Raw genomic sequence first — 14,940 nt, 5'->3', positions numbered from 1 at the left:
ACCTCCAGTGAAAGACCTTGCATGCGGTCAATCAAGGCTGAAACCGGATCCATGCTTAAGACAGTTATGGTGGTTTATAATGTCACGGATGGTGTTGCAGAAAGCTGGAACTTATAAATAAACATCCAACTGATCCCAAACTAAGGAGCATATGGGTGAGCCCTATAAAACCCCTAGAGCTCTCCCTGACTGCTATGCCCATGCAAAGATCTTTATGGTAGACGATTGCATGTCCACTTACCTTATACTATCTGACACCTGAAAACCCTATAATAGTGAGGGGACACGACCACCGGCTCCCTGCACTTAATACGGACAGAGTCAGGGTCACCTACAATCAAGCCAGCAAGTAAACACAAATAAAGGAAACAGACTTATCTGAGGAATTAGGAGAAGGAGCATCCAGCAGTGAACAACTCATCCAGGAAGAAGTATAAACCGCAAAGTGAGGCAGTATGGGAGGGAATATAAAGGGAGACAATCAGTGCAAATAGATGACAGCTGGGAGAAGGTAAGGAGATGACAAAGTGAAACCAAAACAAAGAACTTCATGGAAGAGGTAGCGAAGAACGTCTAACAGACCTTCTCACAGAGCTGGCGATGACAACTATGCTTTTTGCTTAACTTTAATAATTTAATTTATTTTCTTTTGAGGGATATCTTTTCCATTCACATGTCCGCAAAATGGGTCTGCATCCGTTCCGCAATTTTGCGGAACGGGTGCAGACCCATTCATTTTTAATTGTGCCGGAATGTGCTTTCCGCACTTCCGCATCTGTGCTTCAGTTTTCACAAAAAAATAGAACATGTCCTATTCTTGTCCGCAATTGCAGACAAGATTAGGCATTTTCTATTATAGTGCCGGCGATGTGCGGTCCGCAAATTGCGGAATGCACATTGCCGGTGTCCGTGTTTTGCGGATCCGCAAAACACTTACGGGCGTGTGAATGGACGCTCATAGTAACATTATTAAAGGTTACGTTTTATCTTTATGTATACCGTACTTTTCGCTTTATAAGACGCACTTTCTTCCCCCCAAAAGTGGGGGGGAAATGGCCGTGCGTCTTATAAAGCGGATACTTCGCTGGCCGCTATGCTGCACAGCGTGGCCAGTGAAGTATCAGTGTGGAGGGAGGAGGCGGGGACACTCATGGCGGGGCCCGGTGCAGTGACTCTACTCTAATACACCGGGCCCCGCAACTGTTAAATACATTTAATCTGATCTATATCTAAATGTATACGCACTGTTCGGTACTTACTGTAGTACCGTAAGTATAGCATTAAGACGGCACAGACCGGCATCTCCCTCGGTCATGCGCCGCCTGCCGCAGCTCCCTCTGTCATGCGCCGCCTGCCCCAGCTCCCTCTGTCATGCGCCGCCTGCCTGTTCATTCATAAAGTGAGATAAGCAGGCAGGCAGCGCATGAGGAGGGAGCTGGGGCAGGTGGCGCATGACCAAGGGAGCTGGGGCAGGCGGCGCATGACAGAGGGAGCTGGGGCAGGCGGCGCATGATAGAGGGAGCTTCCGGTCTGCGCCGTCTTAATGCTATACTTACGGTACTACAGTAAGTACCGAACAGTGCGTATACATTTAGATATAGATCGGATTGAATGTATTTAACAGTTGCGGGGCCCGGTGTATTAGAGTAGAGTCACTGCACCCCCATCAGTGTAATCCACAGATCCACCATCAGTGTAATCCACAGATCCCCCATCAGTGTAATCCACAGATCCCCCATTAGTGTAATCCACAGATCCCCCATCAGTGTAATCCACAGATCCCCCATCAGTGTAATCCACAGATCCCCCATCAGTGTCATCCACAGATCCCCCATCAGTGTCATCCACATATCCCCCCATAACAGTGCATCATCCAAAGATCCCCCATAACAGTGCATCATCCACAGATCCCCCCATAACAGTGCATCATCCACAGATCCCCCATAACAGTGCGTCATCCACAGACCACCATTAGTTCAAAACCTACCAAAAGCACACCTTTTGGTTTAAAATATATAAAAAAAAAATCCTCCTCAAAAACCTAGGTGCGTCTTATCATCAGGTGCGTCTTATAAAGCGAAAAATACGGTATTCTAATGGATTGCCTTCCTTGTACAATGTTATAATATACTTTCTCTGTTAGAAATTTTCTCTGTTAGAAAGTATATTATAGTGCATTTGTATTGTGCGGCAGTTGTGTGCGGTTCTGCTGCGATACTACAGGTATATAGCGGGACAAGCGTTATTGGAGCAAATAATTTCTACTGGTGTGATATACCAGTCGACCCCAAAAAAACTGATTGAAGCGGGGTGTTATACCAATATACTTTTTTTATAGTGCATTTGGGTACTGTATAGTGCATTTGCGCATGCGTGTACGCGAAAATGATATTGTCGATATTTTGCATTGAAAAAAATTATGAATGGAGATCGCAAATTCGAATAATACATCTGGTATGTCACTGTCCATGTTGTGGAACTATTTGTGCACTTTTAGTAATTATTTCTTGGCTGCAAATATGAGCTTAAAGTTTTTCAGGTTCGCCTGCCATTAAAATGAATGGGACCCGCCACGAACTTGCGGTTCGCGAACATTTGATCGCGTAAGTGCGATCGCGTTCGCAAACCGTTGCGGAAGATGTTCGTTTATCACTACTGGAGGCACTGTCAGCAACCTAATCTACTATCGCCTGTACTTGTTCTGGCCTCACCATTCGTAGAGCCGCATTAGGCCCGACCAAATACCGCCTACTCGAACCTGAGGAAGGTTTTTCACTTGTGCGTGTAGCTGGCACAGATCGACCACGTCCTCTCCCTGCAACAGGAGCTCCACCAGCAGCACCACGACCGGGGCCACATCCCTTATTTGACGCTCTCCTCATATTTCAATTTCTTTTAAATAGTAGAATAGAACAGCAGTATCTAATGCGTGTATCTCACAATTAAAGATGCAGCAAAGGGTGCAAAATTTTGTTTTTTGCCCAAAATAGGTGTTTTTGTAATAACAGAATAGAACAGCAGAATCGAACGCATGATCTCACACTGACAGATGCAGACACGGCCGCAAATTTAGTATTTGGCCCAAAATGGGTGTTTTTTTAAATAACAGAATAGAACAGCAGTATCTAACGCATGTATCTCACACTGACAGATGCAGCAAAGGCTGCAATATTAAGTACTTTGCCCAAAATTAGTGTTTTTTTAAACCAAGAATATTATTGCTGTATTTCAAGCTTGTATCTTTACACTGACAGATGCAGACGAGGCCGCAAATTTAGTTTTTTGCCCAAAATGGGTGTTTTTTTAATAACAGAATAGAACACCAGTATCTAACGCGTGTATCTCAATGACAGATGCAGCAAAGGCTGCAATATTAACCCCTTTAGGACGCAGCCATATTTCACCTTAAGGACCAGGCCATTTTTTGCAAATCTGACCAGTGTCACTTTAAGTGGTGATAACTTTAAAATACTTTTACTTATCAAGGCCATTCTGAGTTAGTTTTTTCGTCACATATTGTGCTTCATGACACTGGTAAAATGAAGTTAAAAAAAATCATTTTTATTTATAAAAAACTACCAAATTTACCCAAAATTTGTAAAAAATTGCAAATTTCCAAGTTTCAATTTCTCTACTTATATAATACATAGTAATACCTCCAAAAATAGTTATTACATTCCCCACATGTCTACTTCATGTTTGGATCAATTTGGGAATAATATTTTATTTTTGGGGGCTTAGAAGTTTTAGAAGCAAATCTTGAAATTCTTACGAAATTTTCAAAAACCCACTTTTTAGGGACCAGTTCAGGTCTGAAGTCACTTTGTGAGGCTTACCTAATAGAAAGCACCCAAACTACACCCCTCAAGGTATTCAAAACTGATTTTACAAACGTCGTTAACCCTTTAGGTGTTCCACAAGAGTTAATGGCAAATGGTGACAAAATTTCAGAATTTAGATTTTTTGGCAAATTTTCCATTTTAATCCATTTTTTCCAGTAACAAAGAAAGGGTTAATAGCCAAACAAAATGCCATATTTATTGCCCCGATTCTGTAGTTTGCAGAAACACCCCATATGTGGCCGTAAACTACTGTACGGGCACACAGTAGGGCGTAGAGGGAAAGGTGCGCCGTATGGTTTTTCGAAGGCAGATTTTTCTGGACTGGTATTTTTGACACCATGTCCCATTTGAAGCCCCCCTGATGCACCCCTAGAGTAGAAACTCCATAAAAGTGACCCCATCTAAGAAACTACACACCTCAAGGTATGTAAAACTGATTTTAAAAACTTTGTTAACCCTTTAGGTGTTGCACAAGAGTTATTGGCAAATGGAGATGAAATTTGAGAATTTCAATTTTTGGGAAAATTTTCCATTTTAATCCATTTTTTCCAGTAACAAAGCAAGGGTTAACAGCCAAACAAAATGCTATATTTATTGCCCCGATTCTGTAGTTTTCAGAAACACCCCATATGTGGCCGTAAACTACTGTACGGGCACACAGTAGGGCGTAGAGGGAAAGGTGCACCGTATAGTTTTTGGAAGGCAAATTTTGCTGGACTATTTTTTTGACACCATGTTCCATTTGAAGCCCCCCTGATGCACCCCTAGAGTAGAAACTCCATAAAAGTGACCCCATCTAAGGAACTACACCCCTCAAGATATTCAAAACTGATTTTACAAACTTTGTTAACCCTTTAGGTGTTCCACAAGATTTAATGGAAAATATAGATACAATTTCTAAATTTCACTTTTTTGGCAGATTTTACATTTTAATATTTTTTTTCCAGTTACAAAACAAGGGTTAACAGCCAAACAAAACTCAATATTTATGGCTCTGATTCTGTAGTTTACAGAAACACCCCATATGTGGTCATAAACCGCTGTACGGGCACACGGCAGGGTGTAGAAGGAAAGGAATGCCATACGGTTTTTGAAGGCAGATTTTGCTGGACCCTTTTATTTTATTTTTTATTTTTTTATTGACAATTTTTCCATAGCAGAGTACAATGTCAATAAAAAATACTTATTGTAACAATACATGTGACATAAAGAAGGAGAGGCAACAATCTCATAAGTTTAGGCGTCACAAGTATAAGTAACCAATGGGCGGATGAGCCCAACAAGACAGGTATCAGCTAGAATTAGACCATTATACAATCCAAATTGAGCAAAGTATCATATATATTGGGTTTTATTTCTTGTGTTGTGAGGAGGGGGCGTAGTGGGATAAATGGATTATCTTGTGAGAGTGTGGGTGGATAGGAAGTAGAGGACCACTCTAAACAAATGCTTTTATGTAAATTTTCTATACGACTTCCAAGGCGACCATGTTTTTAAGAAAGAGGATCTAGAGTGTGATTCCCAGTGGGAGATTTCCTCTAGCCTATAAATTTTATCCACTTTATTGATCCAGTGATCGATGCTGGGGATATCGGGTGATAGCCATTGAGTTGGAAGGAGCAGTCTGGCAGCTGCTAATAAAAGAGTGAAGAGGGACCTTTTGTGTGTGTCTATACCCTCCATTCCCAGAGATAACAGAGCCAATTCAGGTGTACAGGGGAGGGAGGATAAGCATATCTGATTACATAGTTGAGTTATTGTGAGCCACCAAGGTTTAATAAGGTCACATGACCACCAGATATGCATAAAGGATCCTTTATCCTTGTGGCATCTCCAGCATAGGTCAGAGGCTGTTGAACTATATCTACAAGTTTTGTCTGGAGTCTTGTACCATCGCATAAGAATTTTGTAGCTATTTTCTTGGATGCGTATGCACCTTGATATCTTATGTGGGGAGATTAATAGCTTAGTTATCTCTTGAGGCGTCAAGGTCCGTTGAAGGTCTTTTTCCCATAGGCCCACTATTGCAGGCTTAGGGGAGGAGGGGGGTGATTTCAGTTGTTTATAAACTGTGGAAATAGATTTGGGTGGGTATCTCTTTCTGCTTAACAGTACCTCAAACCAACTAGAGTCCCCTGAAAGGAGGGCGCTTTTAGCCAAAGTGAGCGCTTCTGTTCTGAGGAAGTGTAACAAAATAGGGTTATGGATCTGCATACCGAGTAGTTTGCATATTTCAGGGTCAGAGAGTACACAGCCCTCATGGTCTAGAAGTTGGGAGATGGCAATCTCTGAGGATCTTATAGTAAGCGGACAACTCTCTTTCAGCTCTTTGGGAGCTAAATCGATAATATCCTTTATAAGCATGAGTGGAGAGGGAAGTGTGGGGGCCCCAGAGCTGGACAAGAACCACCTCCAAACCTTTATGGTGTTGCGTATAAGAGGGTTGGGTATTGAGCCAAGAGTTGGGGGTGATCTGTTGGCCAGCAGGAGGGCCCAGGGAGAAGAGGGGAGGAGAGCGTTCTCCAGCGTGAGCCAGGATTTATGAGTGGGTTCTCTGATCCAGTCTATAACTCTTGAAAGTTGGATAGCATTCATGTAGGTCTCAGGGTCAGGAAGGCCTATACCACCTCTAGATCTAGGCTTACTTAAAGTGTCAAAGCAGATACGTGGGCTTTTACCTTGCCAAATAAATTTGCGAATATGCTTATTCAGAGAGGTAAAATAGGACTTAGGTATCTCAATAGGGAGAACCTGCATCAGATATGTGAGTTTTGGTATGATCAGAGACATAAAGAGGTTCTTCCTTCCAAACCAAGAGAGATATGGAGAATCTAAAGAGTGCATCTGAGCTGTCATAGATGTTAGGAGGGGTTTGTAGTTTAGTCGAAATAAGTCAGACAAATGAGGGGATAATTTAACTCCCAGATAAGTTAGTTGTTGGGTTTGCCAATTAAATGGGGAGTTTATTTGGAGAGAGGAGAGACTGGTGGGAGAGAGGCCTACATGTAGAACCTGGGATTTGGAGGGATTAACTTTAAACTTAGAAAGGGTACCAAAAAGGTTAAGAGTTGAGAGGATCACGGGCATGGATCTATGTGGGTTAGTGGTGATAACTAGTAAGTCATCAGCAAAGGCTGCCAATTTAAACTCTCGGGTCCCCACTTTCAATCCTTTAATTTCTCCGTTCTGTCTAAGGGCTTGCTGGAGGGATTCCATCACTAGGACGAATAAGAGGGGTGAGAGGGGGCACCCTTGTCTCGTTCCATTTCTAATGGGAAAGTGGGCGGAAAGGAGTCCATTGACTGACATGGACGCCGAGGAGCAAGTGTACATAGCAAACACAGAGTTAATATATGGTTCCAGTATTTGGAATTTAGACAGGGTCAACCTGATGTAAGTCCAATCAACCCTATCAAATGCTTTCTCGGCGTCCGTGCCAATCAAAACCAGGGGAGTTGCTTTATGTGAAGCAAAATACAGGGCATCTAATATTTTGGTGCTATTATCTTTCCCCTCTCGTCCTTTGACAAAGCCCACTTGGTCTGGGTGGATTAATTCAGGTAATAAGCTTTGCAGTCTTGTGGCTAGCATCTTGGCCAAAAGTTTAAGGTCTACGTTAAGTAGGGAGATTGGGCGATAATTGGAGCAAGCTGTGGGGTCTTTGCCCTCCTTAGGGATTATTGTAATGACTGCTTTAGTCATATCGGAGGAGAGTGGGTGGTTGGCCATTGTGAGATTACAGATAGGGAGCAAGTGGGGCAGTAAGATGTCTTTGAAGGATGAGAAATAAGATATGGGGAGACCATCTGGGCCAGGGCACTTGCCTTTAGGGGTAGATTTAATGGCTGTAGTTAGTTCTGGGACGGTGAACGGTTTGGTCAATGAGTTCTGTTGCAACGGGGTTAAGGCAGGAAGGTCAAGAGTCTCCAGGAAGGAGTTAATGTTGGATTCCCTACTCAAGGAGGGATTAGGAAGGTCAGGGGCTGGGAGATTATAAAGGGACTTATAAAATAGTTTAAATTGTTCAGCAATCTCTTCTGCTTTGAATAGTTGGACACCTTGAGGGGATTTAAGGCATTGAACATAACGGGCAGTTCTTCTCTGCTTAATTCGGTTCATCACGTATCTAGAGGCTTTATTGCCATGGGCGAAAATCTTCTGTTGAACAGACAGGAAAAATTTGGCTGAGCGTTTATTCAGGTTTTTTAACTGGGTTCTGAGAGAGGAGAGTTCCGCCAGTTGCTGGGCCAATAGAGATTGCTTATGTGCCTTTTCTACATGGTGAATTTGTGTTAGTAAAGTATTAAGTCTTTTCTCTGATTGTTTCTTTAGAAAGGAGCAGAGACTGATTAACCTGCCCCTAATGTAGGCTTTGTGTGCGTCCCAGAGGACTTGGGGGGATACCTCAGGGGTATTGTTGGTTCGGAAATATTCCTCTAAATAAGAGGATATTTGGGCAGTGTGTTTGGCGTTATTTAATAGGGACTCATTAAATCTCCAGGTTGGTTGTCTGTCATTCTTTAGATCTGGACGTATATCACAGTAAACCGAGTAATGGTCAGACAGGGTAATGTCTCCTATTTTAGGTAATAAACAGAATTGTAGTTTCTCCTTTGGGACTAAGATGTCGATTCTGCTATATGAGTTATTCGCAGGGGAATAGAAGGAGTAATCAATTGTTTCAGGATTGTGGCACCGCCATATATCTATAACTCCCAGATTATATAATTTTGTGTGTAGCAATCTGAGAGCCTTCCCTGAGGCAGGGTTTTTTGGAGGTGGTGTCAATTAAAGGATTAAAGGCGACATTAAAGTCACCAGCAACAATTAGGAATCCTTCCCTATGCTGTTCTATTAGAGAAAAGACAGGGATGAGCCAGCTAAGCTGGTCTGTGTTGGGGGCGTAGACGTTTACAAATGTGAACATAGATTGTCCCACCAATCGACCTTCTGGGTCCTGAACATGAGATTTATATTGAAAAGGAAGGCCTCTACGGAAGCCTATACTGACCCCTCTCGAGGCCGCACCCCCGGCACCACAGTGGTACCAGCTGGGAAATTTAGAATGAGAAAGATTGGGGTAATTATCATGTTTGAAGTGTGTCTCCTGTAAAAAGACTACTGAGCATTTCTCTTTATGCAGGAGAGAGAAGATCTGGCACCTTTTGGAGGGGGATCTCAGTCCCTTAACATTGTATGATGCAAGTCTAAAGTCTGCCATATCTTTTTAGAGAGGTGATGAATTGAAGGGCTATGTGTGGTGCAACAAGAGAAAAATGACCAACCAGATTTAAGGTGATGGATAGAGTGCAACCTCGAGAGGAGCCAGAGAACATCCAAACTCCCAGACAATCCCATTCATGTGTTATCTTTCTTTGCGGGGACCTCCGCTCACACACTTGAAAGAGTATTAAAGTAATTCCTGAGTACCTGTCAAAACAATAACAATATAAAAAACAAAGTAATACAGTGAGTAAAAACCAGTGAGGATTGGTTATTCTCCAAACAAGAGAGGACTTAGCAATTGTGCCTCTCTGATTAAGTAGCATAAAGAGGGGAAAGGTAAAGTACCTAGAAGCATTTCCCTCTTATAGGACAATGATACTGGAGGGTGGGAATGGTGACGATAGTAGATAGCGGCCCCTGGAGTTGGCATGGTGATGGGGAATATCTTTATCGGCTGTCTCAATAGGGGGCAGATGGGGGACATTGGGTGAAGGTCAAGGTTAAGGTACCTGGTGGCGAAGATGATGTAGGTTATGAAAGGAGGTAGGGGTGCAGGGGAGGGATCTCTCAAGTGGCACCTTGTGGGTGAAGAGGCAGTATGTTACGGGTGGGATCTTGTTTGTCACCTGGGATGGTGTTTGATATTGTGACAGGACAGACCTTAAAACAGATGGGAAAACTAACAAGAGAAATCCCTACTGTCTCGACATCTAATACTGGGTGGAGAACAAAGCGTAAGGGATGAAAAAGTGAGAGCTATGATCTCCACACAGTATATAGGGTGGAGTCACATGTTGAGCTTTATAATAATAACTTGAAGCTAGAGAGTCCCGTATATTGGTATCCACTACCTCCTAATCATAGGAGAGAGGAAATAGAGCATATTACTTATCCACCATGGTTAGGCGGGGGTGGAAGAGAAAGTTCCCCTTCTGTTTCTTTGGAGCTTTGGTGTGCGTAGAGGCTCCCAGGGCGTAATTGTAGGGAGGTCAGGTAGAGAGGTCAAGTTCTGGACCATGTCCCAGTTCTCAATAGGTAGTGGGGAAATCTGAAGAAGATCATACGCTCTGTCCAGATCGTTGAAGGAGGAGATATGGATGCGTCGACCCTCGTGGATGAAAGATAGGCCAAAAGGGAATGTCCATCTGTATATAATTCTGTGTTGACATAGCCAATCAGTGAGAGGCTTCATGGCTTTACGCTTTTTGAGGGTTGATTGTGGTAAATCTTGGAAGATAATGATGTTGTTTTCTTCCCATTGCACAGAGATGGAGTTCCTGGCACTGGTCAGTATGGCCTCTTTTACTGGGGAAGTGCAGGAACTTGCAAATCACATCTCTGGGGGGTTCATTTGCTTGTGGTTTAGGGCGGAGGGCCCTGTGAGCCCTTTCAAGCAGGACTTTGTGCGCAGAATCAGGACCTAGAATTTTGAGGCATATCTGGATCACCGTTTCCGGAATGTCCATAGCTGGAATAGTTTCAGGAATGCCTCTAAAACGCAGGTTATTGCGCCTACTCCTGTTCTCTTGGTCTTCTATGGCCGTGTACAGGGAATTGATGTGGCTTTGGGCTAGCGACAGGTTAGAGGACACTTCGCTCTGGTGGTGTAGGATTGCGGCCTGGGTTTCCTCTAAAACTTCTACCCTCCGGCCTATATGACGAACGTCCTCTTTTATTGAGGAGATGTCCAGACTAAGGGGGCCCAGGGCTTCTGCGAGAGCTTCCTTCAGGAAAGCTCTGGATATGGGCAGACAGTCTGCCTCGCTGGAATCCTCCCCTACCTTGTCACTGCCTGCGGCCGCTGTTAGCTTGTGGCTTGAGCGCGGTGTGCCGGGCGCCATCTTGGATTCACGGCTCACTGCTGCAGCGGCTGCTTTTTTGATGAACTTCTCCATCTCTCCGGACTGGCTCTGAGAGCGACTCTGCCCAGGTTGTTCAGCAGGTTTCTGGCCACCTATTTTGACCATTTTGGGGTCCAGTAAGCTTATAATGCAATGCTGTGAGGGTGTCACGGAACCATGAACCAGACGTACAACAAGAGATAAGTGAAAATAAGAAGGCTTTATTGAAAATAAAGCTGTAAAGCAAAAGTCCAAACGGATGGTGAAACCGAGCAGAGTCTTTGCGAAGCCAGAGGTCAGGAACCAGAAGGGTAGTCAGACGAAGCCAGGATCAGGAACCAGCAGGGTAGTCAGACGAAGCCAGGATCAGGAACCAGCAGGGTAGTCAGACGAAGCCAGGATCAGGAACCAGAAGCAGCAGCAGTCTTAGAAGCATGTGAACACAAGAGGACCAAGCAAGGAACTGAAGCCACAGACCTCCTATATATATGAGCTAGGCATCCAGCTCCTCCCAGTGGGAAGGAGGAGCCGCAGGGTGGAAGGCTACAAGAAACCCAGAAACCAAGATGGCCGCCAGCACATGTCATCGAAGGAGAACAGCAAGAAGGTAAGACCATGACAGTACCTCCCCCTCAAGGGCCCCTCCTCCGCGGAGCACAAAATGGTTTCTGAGGGAAGCGTGCGTGGAAGGCTCGGAGCAAGGCAGGAGCATGGACATCTGCGGAGGGAACCCAGGAACGCTCCTCTGGACCATAACCACGCCAATGGACCAAAAACTGCAACCGACCGCGGACCAGGCGTGAGTCCAGGATATTGCTCACCTCATATTCCTCACGATTGCCCACTTGGACCGGACGAGGCCGAGGAACCGAGGAAGTGAAACGATTACACACCAGTGGCTTCAACAGGGAGACATGAAACACGTTGGAGATCCGCATGCCAGGAGGAAGCGCAAGGGCATAGGCTACCGGGTTTACCCTGCGAAGCACTCGGAAGGGACCAACAAAGCGAGGCGCCAGCTTGGGAGTGGGCACTCGAAGGTTGAGGTTGCGGGTGGACAACCATACACGGTCTCCGACCTGGTAGGAAGGAGCAGGCGCTCGTCTGCGATCAGCCTGGAGTCTCTGGCGCTGCGCAGAGACCTCAAGGGACTTCTGGATCTGTACCCAAGAAGCACGTAGGACGGAAAGGTGATCCTCCACAGCCGGAATATCCTGGGGAGAGAATACCTCCGGTAACACGGCAGGTTGGAACCCATAATTGGCCATGAAGGGAGACGTCCCAGAGGAAGAGTTCACCGCCGTGTTCCTGGCAAACTCAGCCCAAGGCAGGAGGTCAACCCAATTGTCTTGGTGATCGGAGACATAGCAACGAAGGAATTGCTCCAAGGCCTGATTGGATCGTTCTGCGGCCCCATTGGACTGAGGGTGGTAGGCCGAGGAGAAGGAGAGATGAATCCCCAACTGGGAGCAAAAGGCGCGCCAGAACCTGGACACAAACTGACTCCCCCGATCCGACACAATCTCCTTGGGCAAACCGTGCAACTGGAAGACCTCCCTGGCAAAAATCGTGGCCAACTCTTGTGCAGAGGGTAACTTCTTGAGAGGAACACAGTGGCACATTTTGGAAAACCGATCCACAATCATGAGAATGACCGTATGGCCTCGGGATGCAGGGAGGTCCACAATGAAATCCATCCCCAGGTGTGACCATGGGCGCTCCCCGGTGGCTATGGGTTGCAGAAGGCCCAACGGAAGGTGCCGAGGGGACTTACTCTGGGCACAAACGGAGCATGCCGCTACATATGCGGCGATGTCGGAACGTAGGGAAGGCCACCAGAACAGACGTGAAACAGCCCAGGACAGCTGATTCTTTCCAGGATGCCCCGCGGTCTTGGAGTTATGGTAGGTTCGCAACAACCGAGTGCGCAACTCCTCAGGCACAAAACATCTGCCGTTGGGTCTCCCAGAGGGAGCACCAGATTGAGCCGCCAAAATCTGCTCACCCAGGGGAGAGGTCAGGCTGGTGCGAATGGCGGCCAGGATCTGATTCGGAGGTATGACCGAAGTCGGAATCGACTCCTCCCTGGACAGCTCGGAGTACTGCCGTGATAAGGCATCCGCCCTGATGTTCTTGGAACCGGGTAGGTAGGAGACCACGTAATTAAAACGTGACAAGAACAGAGCCCATCTGGCCTGACGTGGTGTCAATCTCTTGGCCTCAGAAAGGTAGGTCAGATTCTTGTGGTCCGTCAGGATGAGAACCGGAACCACCGAACCCTCGAGCAAGTGCCTCCATTCTTTAAGGGCCTGCACGATGGCCAATAACTCCCTGTCACCAATCTGATAGTTGCACTCCGCGGAAGACAGTTTCCGGGAGTAAAACCCACAAGGAAGCAGAGGACCCTCTGGTGTTCAACGCTGAGACAGAAGGGCGCCTACTCCCGTCTCAGACGCGTCCACCTCGAGGACAAAGGGCAACCCAGGGTTGGGATGCGACAGAATCGGAGCCGACACAAAGGCGGACTTTAGGGCCTCAAAAGCTCGGATGGCCTCGAGCGGCCAGACCTGGGAATTACTGCCCTTCCTGGTCAGATCCGTGAGAGGCTTGGCCAGCATGGAAAAGTCCCTGATGAACTTCCGATAATAATTGGCGAAGCCCAAAAAGCGCTGCAGGGAACGAAGACCACTGGGCTGGGGCCACTGTAAGACAGCCGAAACCTTCTCAGGATCCATGAAGTACCCCTCAGCGGAAATGATGTAACCTAAGAAGGTTACCTGGGATCGGTGAAATTCGCATTTCTCAAGCTTACCGAACAGCTTGTTCTCTCGTATTCGTTGCAACACTCGTCTGACATCCAGAATGTGGGCCTCCATGGATTCAGAATATACCAAGATGTCATCCAAATAGACCACCACACACTGCTGCAACAGGTCACGGAAAACATCGTTGATGAATTCCTGAAAGACTGCGGGTGCATTGCACAACCCAAAGGGCATAACCAAGGATTCGTAATGACCGGTCCTGGTGTTAAACGCGGTCTTCCACTCATCGCCCGCCTTGATCCTTACCAGGTTATATGCCGCCCTCAGGTCGAGTTTGGTAAAGACCGTGGCCCCTTTAAGGCGATCGAACAGCTCGGAAATTTAAGGGTATCGGGTAAGCGTTCTTGATCGTGATGCGATTGAGACCCCTGTAATCGATGCAAGGCCTCAACTCACCGCCCTTCTTTTTTACAAAGAAAAATCCAGCCCCTGCCGGGGACGAAGATTTGCGAATGTGTCCGCGTGAAAGCGCCTCCCTCACGTACTCCTCCATGGCCTCATTCTCCGCTACCGACAGTGGATAGACTTTGCCACGAGGAGGAACGGCACCAGATTGTAACTCTATGGCACAATCGTATGGGCGGTGCGGAGGTAGGGCAACCGCGCGCACCTTATCGAATACATCCCGGTACTCCTCGTATTCAGGAGGCAACAGAGAGTCCGAGGAAGTACACAGCAACTTGACAGACCCATGGATGCAACTAGCCCCACACTGCGGTGACCACGAGAGGATCTCGACCGATCTCCAATCGAAAGTCAGATTATGCTTCTGGAGCCAGGGGTACCCCAAGACCACCGAGTAGTGTGGAGACGAAATAACCTGGAGGCAGACCGACTCTCTGTGAACGGCACCAATGGCTATCCCCACTGGAAGGGTCTCATGAGTCACGTGTGGCGGCAGAAGGGGTCTGCCGTCTATCGCCTCAAGAGCCAGTGGGGAACCTCGAGCCTGCAGAGGAATGGAATTGGCGGCAGCGAACACACTATCAATGAACAAACCACCAGCACCAGAGTCCACCAACGCCTGGGTCGTCACCGAGCCCCCGACCCAGGAGAGGACAACAGTGATCAGTGGTTTGTCAACACGGGAAACCGGGGACGAGGAGACTCCACCCAAGATCTGCCCCCGACAGGATCTCAGGTACGAGCGTTTTCCCGGACGGTTCGGACATGCGCCGAAAATGCCCACCGAGACCACAGTACATG

This window comes from Bufo bufo, chromosome 6 (genome assembly GCF_905171765.1).
Source record: "Bufo bufo chromosome 6, aBufBuf1.1, whole genome shotgun sequence".
NCBI lineage: Eukaryota > Metazoa > Chordata > Amphibia > Anura > Bufonidae > Bufo > Bufo bufo.
Note: the sequence above shows the minus strand (reverse complement) of the source record.